An 8,057-nucleotide genomic window follows, 5' to 3' on the forward strand; every position below is an offset into this window, starting at 1 on the left:
AAAAACTGATTGAAGCAGGGGTGTTATATACCAATTATATACTTTCTATATCGTGCAGTTGGATAGTGCAGCATTTGTTTGTAGTTTTGCTGCGTTACCTCAGCTTCTGATTGGGACAAACGACATTGGAACAAATAATTTCTACTGGTGTGATATACCAGTTGCCCCTCAAAAAAAGGTGATTGAGGCAGGGGTGTGAAATACCAATAATATACTTTCTATATAGTGCATTTGGGTAGTAAAATTGATATCCATTGACCGTGTAATATACCTCCGGACACATAATCACTTAATCTTTTCTGTCATGTGAATGCCTAATGTTTGGGGCCTGTAGTCCAGTGGCCTACCGTAAAATTTGTATCCATTGACCGCATAATATACCTCGAGGCACATAATCAGAATTTCTTTTATGTCAGGTGAGTGCCTAATTTGTAAGGCCCGTACTCCTGTGGCCTAAAATTAAAAAAATTCTAGGCTCCAACAGGGCACATTTCAGACAATTTCCCTTTGAGACGCATAAAAATGTCCCCTAATTAAGATACATATTTTTTGTTGGAATTTTTATCATTGATCCCCCTCTAGTATGTCACAGTCCATGTTGTGGGACTATTTGTACACTTCTAAGTATTTGGTGGCTGCAAATATGAGCTGAAGGTTTTTCAGGTTCTTCACCTGCTATTAAAGTGAATGTAGCTCGCCGCAAACTTGCGTTTTGCGAACGTTTGACCGTCCAGGACGATGTTCGTCCGTCACTAACTTTGATCAGGGTTCCCTGCTGTGGCATCCAGTCAAAGTGTAGTGTATATGTTTGCACAGCTGTAAAAAGTTGAACCGTAGCCAAAATTGGTTCTCTGTCAGTTTTGGTGACTCTCTGGGGCAGATGCATCGGGTTACTAGAAGAAAGGAGGGTAATTCAGGGTTGGGTGTGTCAGGATCATGGTAAGATTTAGCATTGTTTAAGTGGTAGTGTTCCGTCTTCATACACGTTCACACAGTGTGCAGTCTGACATTCAGCATAAACCATTCCTGTCTTCCAAATAAGAGGACTGTTCTTTGTAGTCTAACTTGTTTATTGGTTAACAGGTCGTACATATGTGATTGATTAAACAGAATTGTTTGGTAAAACTACAAGAATACAAATAACATGTATAAGTATTAAGCATAGCATGTACTATAACATTACATTAACACTGAAGCACGTGGTAAAATTGCTTCCTGTACATAAGATTGCATGGCTAGCTAACAGTAATAACTCCCTGAGTAACAATTACATCTAGCTGACATAATATACCTGAAACAAGGGTAGATCTCTCACCAGATATGATTTTACAAGGAGTTTGAGAAGGAGACATGCATAGGACAGCTCTGCTGATGTGTCCTGGAGACTTCTCTTTCCCAGGATGCTTTGCACTCCCACAATGCGGTGCACCACCCACAATGCAGTAGTATTGTAACAGGAAAAACAAAGTGTAATGCAACTTAACCACACTAAACACTTCAGAAATACCAAGACTGAGGCAGACGTGATCTGTAGTGATTCTCTAACCCTGCTGGGCAGAACACTCCCAGTCTGGCATCAACAGATGCCACCATTAGGTCTTTCAGGTGAAAACAACAAAACAAGTTTTGCTACTGGCCTGAGGAATAGCTTACACTCGCCAAGCTTCAAAACCTTGACCTTGGCCTTGCGTACGTTCCCATCCTTGCTTGGGAATGTGTTGGTGATGAGGCCCATTGGCAGCTCATTCTGTCATTACGGTCCGACTGGCTGTCTTTCATGAGCATGACATCCCCAGGTCTGATGTTCATCTTGTTAGTTTGCAACTTCCTTCTTGATTGTAAGGTAGAGATATACTGCTTCCTCCACCTGTCCCAGAAGGCATTAGAAAGACTTTGCACCTGCCTCCATTGTCGTCTATAGAGGTATTTGTCATTAAATTCTCCAAGAGGAGCATTCGGGGTGCTGGTCTTCTGTGTGAGTAACATGGCAGGAGTGAGGATAGTCAAATCTTCAGGGTCGCTGGAAAGGGTGGTCAACAGTCTTGCATTCATGCTGAGACTTCACCAAGAATGTGGTTAAACTTTCCTGTGCAAGTCTCGTACTCCCCACTTGCAAGAAGATTGAATCCCTATCATCCTTTCTCAGACGCAGCTCATGTGAGAAGAATGTGGTGGATTAAAGGTCCAGGTGCAACATTGCTCGTTTAAGTATCTTTCCACGTTGGTCGTGTCCAAGTTGGAAGGGATTTGAAGTTCTTTCACTGCCCTAACAAAATTCGTGCCTCTGTCCGAACGAATATGCTTTACGGGCCCTCCAATGGCAATAAACCGTCAAAGTGCGTTTATGAAACTTGAAGTGCCTATGGATTCGCTCACTTCTATATGGACAGCTCTGCTAGACATACAAGTAAACATGACTGCCCAGAGCTTTGCACTGGCGTGAATACCTCTAGTGTGCCGTGTAGCCACTGACCAAGGACAGAATATATCCAGACCAACGTTGGTGAAAGGAGGATCTGTACCGAGTCTCTCAGTTGCCACGAAGTTTGCGACAGGTAACTCAGTTGAAGATGAGCTTGCTCACACACCTCTTTGCTCCAACTATCCATAGTCCTGCAGCTCGTAGACTCCCTTCGGCAAACAATCAGCCCTGGTGTTTCACTTGAACGTGGTGATGTCGCACAAGCATGGTCGTGACGTGATTATGTCTGGGAATTATTACGGGATGTTTCTCCACAAATTCCACTTTGGCTTCTTTAAGACGGCCTCCTATTCTTAGCAACCATTTTGGTCAATGATGGGATCAAGCTTCTTGAAAGCGCTATCCTTGGAGACCGTTTGACCTTTGCTGAGGTAGTCTATTTCCTTAGCATAACATTCATGTTGTATAGTGTGAATTATTATGTTTTTGGACTTTTCCAGATTACCAGTGGTAAAGGCGTGTTTGCAGTGATGCCAACTTTTGCAGGGCTTCTGGCTCACAGGTAATGCCGACTTGTAAGTCTGAGCTATATGAACCAGACAGGCTATAGCACGAACGAGCGACATCCAGGTGGAGAACCTGCCGAAACTATGGGATTTGAGTTGGTGGTCCGAAGTCACTGTACGTAGAACAGATACTTCGGGTCGGATTTCTTCATTGGCATCTGGGTCTACTAATTCAAACGTGTCGGATCCGATACTGCAAGACGTTGAACAGTACAGAAATGCAGGATCCTTAAACCATGTTGTGTCCTTAAGATGGCTTGGTGCGACGGATCTAGTTGTGTGGTCTGCAGGATTATGCTGTGTAGGCACGTAGTGCCACTGTTTAGGACAAGTGGGTCTCCTGATCCTTAGCACCCTATTGCCGATATAGACGTAAAAGTGTCTGGTTTCATTGCAAATATATTCTAGGACTACCTTGCTGTCCATATAAAACTCGACTTCTACGATTTCCAGGTTCATTCCTGATGTTATAAGTTCAGCCAACTCCACTGTAAGCACAGCAGCGCAGAGCTCCAGTCTGGGAATCAAGTGTTCACGGAGTGGTGCCATTTTGGTCCAGCTCATCACAAATCCTATATGGCATTGTTCTTTGACGTCTATGGTCTTAAGTTATGCTATGACTGCAATCGCCTTGACTGAAGCGTCACAGAAGGTAATACAGTCTTTACATCTTGACCTAAGTTGATAGCACGGAAGCATAGGGTCGTGCCACGTGAAGGCTGGTCAAAGCTTCGAGAGACTTCTTCCAACCTGTCCACAGGTCCTTTTTCTCCGTGGGAAGCGGCTCATCACAATCAGACGTCTCTGTGGTGAAGTGTCTTAACATCATTTTATCTTGGATCCCAAGAGGATCATATAAGCCATTTATGGTGGACAGGACTCCTCTGTGTGTGAAGGGCATTTCTTTCTTGCTGATTTGGAAGGTGAATGTGTCTGCCTTTAAATCCCAGAGAAAACTGAGGCTCCGCTGCATGGGAAGGGAGTCGGTGCTAAGATCCAAGTCCTTTAGATCATTTGAATGGTCTGGGGTGAGAAGGCCTCGGCTGTTGGAGGCGATTTTGTGCAACCTCAAATTAGATAAAGTGAGCATCTCTTGAGCGCTTTTCAGGAGACTGATTGCGCTCTCGTTTGTGGGTGTGGATTTCAAGCAGTTGCCCACGTAGAAATCTTTTTCCACAAAGGATCTAACATCTAACCCATACTTTGCTTTACCCTCTCAGGCTGAATGTCTGAGACCATAGATAGCGACTGCAGGGGAAGGAATGTTTCCAAAGATGTGCACTTTCATTCAGTACTCTACAATGTCTTCATTGGGGTTGTTGTTGTGCTACCAGAATAGTAGTTTCTATTTTCTTTCTTGACGAGGAAGCAGTAGAACATCTGTTGTATGTCCGCCATAAATGCTACAGAATCTCTGGGAAAGCGGAGAAGTACCTCCAGAAATCTGTTGTTGAGGTCTGGACCAGACAGTAAAACATCATTTAGCGAGACGCCTTCGCACCTGGTGCTCGAGTCAAATACTACTCGCATCTTCCTTGGATTTTTAGGATGATACATGCCGAATATGGGTGTGCACCCTAAGTGATCTTGCTCACCATCGCAGGCTATTACAGGAAGGATCTGTGAAAGAACAAGGCACAGGAGCTCTGTGTGGCAATTCTTTTATCAGGGAACTGCTCTGACATGGCTGAAATAGGGAAGGATGTCCATTTTCAAGTGTGTTGGTGAGCATACTGTTGACTGAGATCGGCTTGTGTGCTCTTCCTAGGCAGACGTCTCCTATGATGACCCATCCTAGCTCAAGTCTCTGGGAGCGTTTTGGGAACCGTTAATTTGTCCTCTAGCCTTATGAACTCGTAGTATGTCTTTTCCAAGGAGTAAGACTATCAGTATTTCTGGGTCGAGTTCTGGTACCAGGTGAGCTATATGCTTCAGGTGGGGGTGGTATGCTGCTACCTCTGGTGTAGGTATCTCAGACCGGTTGTCAGGAATGTGACTGCACTTCAGTATGGTTGGCAGGGACAAGCAGGTCTAACCACCCAGTTGCTTTCCTCCCCGCCGTCTCAACGGTACCCACACATGTCCTTAAGGAGTAGGGAGAACCGGGACCTACGATGTTGAAGGTGTAGAAGAAGGTGGATTTAGCTAAAGACCTGTTGCTTTGATCATTTAAGATTGCATATACCCTGACTTCGGGATAAACTCTGACAAGGCAGATTTTTTAGCAGGACTTCCCTCCTGCGAGTCCTTAACAGATCTCTGTACACTGAGAAGTGACTAGTTAGGTTTCTATGTTGGTGTCTATCTGCTTTCTGTCATGCTCCTCTGCTTGGGATGATACCTGAGAGGGTGGTCAAGGGTGTAAAGTCGTGTTGTGTTTTGTGCTACCGCATTCTGTGCATTTCACATTGACCTTACAGTTCCTGGCGAAGTGCGATGTTGTAGTGCAGCACCTGAAGCAGATGTTGTTTTTTTGAGGAATTATTTGCGGTCCTCTGAAGATTTCTCCCTAAATGCTCTGCATTTTAGTAGAGGATATGGTTTCTTGTGCAGGGGGCATTGTTTGGTAAGATCTTTGGGTATGTTCTCTTCTTGAGAAGACTTAAAGGGTTTCTACCACTTCGTTTTCACATAATTAGCTTTCAGACACTAGCGATCCGCTAGTGTCTGCTCTGCCAAACAATCCTAATATAATAGCTTTTGGGGCAGCCGTTTCGCTAAAAAAATAACTTATATTGATATGCTAATGACCCTCTAGGTACTATGGGGGCGTCTGTATTCGGCGCATGCGCAGTGGATTTCTGCACAGACATCTCCACTGCGCCTGTTCCTCGGAGCACTATGACGTAATCGGCGCAGGCGCAGTGGACATGCCTGAGCAGGGAAGCGGTCGGACATTCACTGCGCATGCGCCGAATACAGACGCGCACGGCGCATGCGCGTGAATTCGTCCGCTTTATCGCATTCCGGAGGAGATGGGCGGGCTGGAGGGACGTGCTGGGCGGCGGCATTTTGTGAAGGTAGACCGATCCTCTAGGTGCTAATGACGCCCCCATAGCACCTAGAGGGTCATTAGCATATCAATATAAGTTCTTTTTTTAGCAAAACGGCTGCCCCAAAAGCTATTATATTAGGATTGTTTGGCAGAGCAGACACTAGCGGATCGCTAGTGTCTGAAAGCTAATTATGTGAAAACGAAGTGGTAGAAACTAGGGATGAGCGAACTCGAACTGTATAGTTCGGGTTCGTACCGAATTTTGGGGTGTCCGTGACACGGACCCGAACCCGGACATTTTCGTAAAAGTCCGGGTTCGGGTTCGGTGTTCGTCGCTTTCTTCGCGCTTTTGTGACGCTTTCTTGGCGCTTTTTGAAAGGCTGCAAAGCAGCCAATCAACAAGCGTCATACTACTTGCCCCAAGAGGCCATCACAGCCATGCCTACTATTGGCATGGCTGTGATTGGCCAGAGCACCATGTGACCCAGCCTCTATTTAAGCTGGAGTCACATAGCGCCGCCCGTCACTCTGCTCTGATTAGCGTAGGGAGAGGTTGCGGCTGCGACAGTAGGGCGAGATTAGGCAGATTAACTCCTCCAAAGGACTTGATTAACTGATCGATCTGCAGCTGTGGATCATTGAGCTGCTGATCCTCAATTGCTCACTGTTTTTAGGCTGCACAGACCGTTTGTCAGTCACATTTTTCTGGGGTGATCGGCGGCCATTTTGTGTCTTGTGGTGCGCCAGCACAAGCTGCGACCAAGTGCATTTAACCCTCAATGGTGTGGTTGTTTTTTGGCTAAAGCCTACATCAGGGTGAAGCTGTCACACCAAGTGCATTTAACCAGCAATAGTCTGTTCATTTTTTGGCCATATACAAAATCAGGGGCAAGCTGCGCCTGTCACCAAGTGCATTTAACCCTCAATGGTGTGGTTGTTTTTTGGCTAAAGCCTACATCAGGGTGAAGCTGTCACACCAAGTGCATTTAACCAGCAATAGTCTGTTCATTTTTTGGCCATATACTAAATCAGGGGCAAGCTGCGCCTGTCACCAAGTGCATTTAACCCTCAATGGTGTGGTTGTTTTTTGGCTAAAGCCTACATCAGGGTGAAGCTGTCACACCAAGTGCATTTAACCAGCAATAGTCTGTTTATTTTTTGGCCATATCCCAGTCTAATTCTGTCACTAAATCCATACCGGTCACCCAGCGCCTAAATACTAGGCCTCAAATTTATATCCAGCTAAATCTGTCCCTAGTGCTGTAGCTGGGCGAGTTATTTAGTGTCCGTTCAAGCACATTTCTTGTTCTGGGTTGAAATACAATTCCCAATTTAGCAATTTCATAATTTAGTGGTTTCTGCTATATCAGAGCTATTTGAAATCTATCCCTAAAAGGGTATATAATATTCAAGGTGCACATTGGGTCATTCAGAATAACTTCACACACACCCGCTACTGTGTATTTCCAAGTCTAATTCTGTCACTAAACCCATACCTGTCACGCAGCGCCTAAATACTAGGCCTCAAATTTATATCCAGCTAAATCTGTCCCTAGTGCTGTAGCTGGGCGAGTTATTTAGTGTCCGTTCAAGCACATTTCTTGTTCTGGGTTGAAATACAATTCCCAATTTAGCAATTTCATAATTTAGTGGTTTCTGCTATATCAGAGCTATTTGAAATCTATCCCTAAAAGGGTATATAATATTCAAGGTGCACATTGGGTCATTCAGAATAACTTCACACACACCCGCTACTGTGTATTTCCAAGTCTAATTCTGGCACTAAACCCATACCTGTCACCCAGCGCCTAAATACTAGGCCTCAAATTTATATCCCGCTAAATCTGTCCCTAGTGCTGTAGCTGGGCGAGTTATTTAGTGTCCGTTCAAGCACATTTCTTGTTCTGGGTTGAAATACAATTCCCAATTTAGCAATTTCATAATTTAGTGGTTTCTGCTATATCAGAGCTATTTGAAATCTATCCCTAAAAGGGTATATAATATTCAAGGTGCACATTGGGTCATTCAGAATAACTTCACACACACCCGCTACTGTGTATTTCCAAGTCTAATT

The sequence above is a fragment of the Bufo gargarizans genome, chromosome 9 (assembly GCF_014858855.1).
Source record: "Bufo gargarizans isolate SCDJY-AF-19 chromosome 9, ASM1485885v1, whole genome shotgun sequence".
In the NCBI taxonomy this organism is placed as follows: Eukaryota; Metazoa; Chordata; class Amphibia; order Anura; family Bufonidae; genus Bufo; species Bufo gargarizans.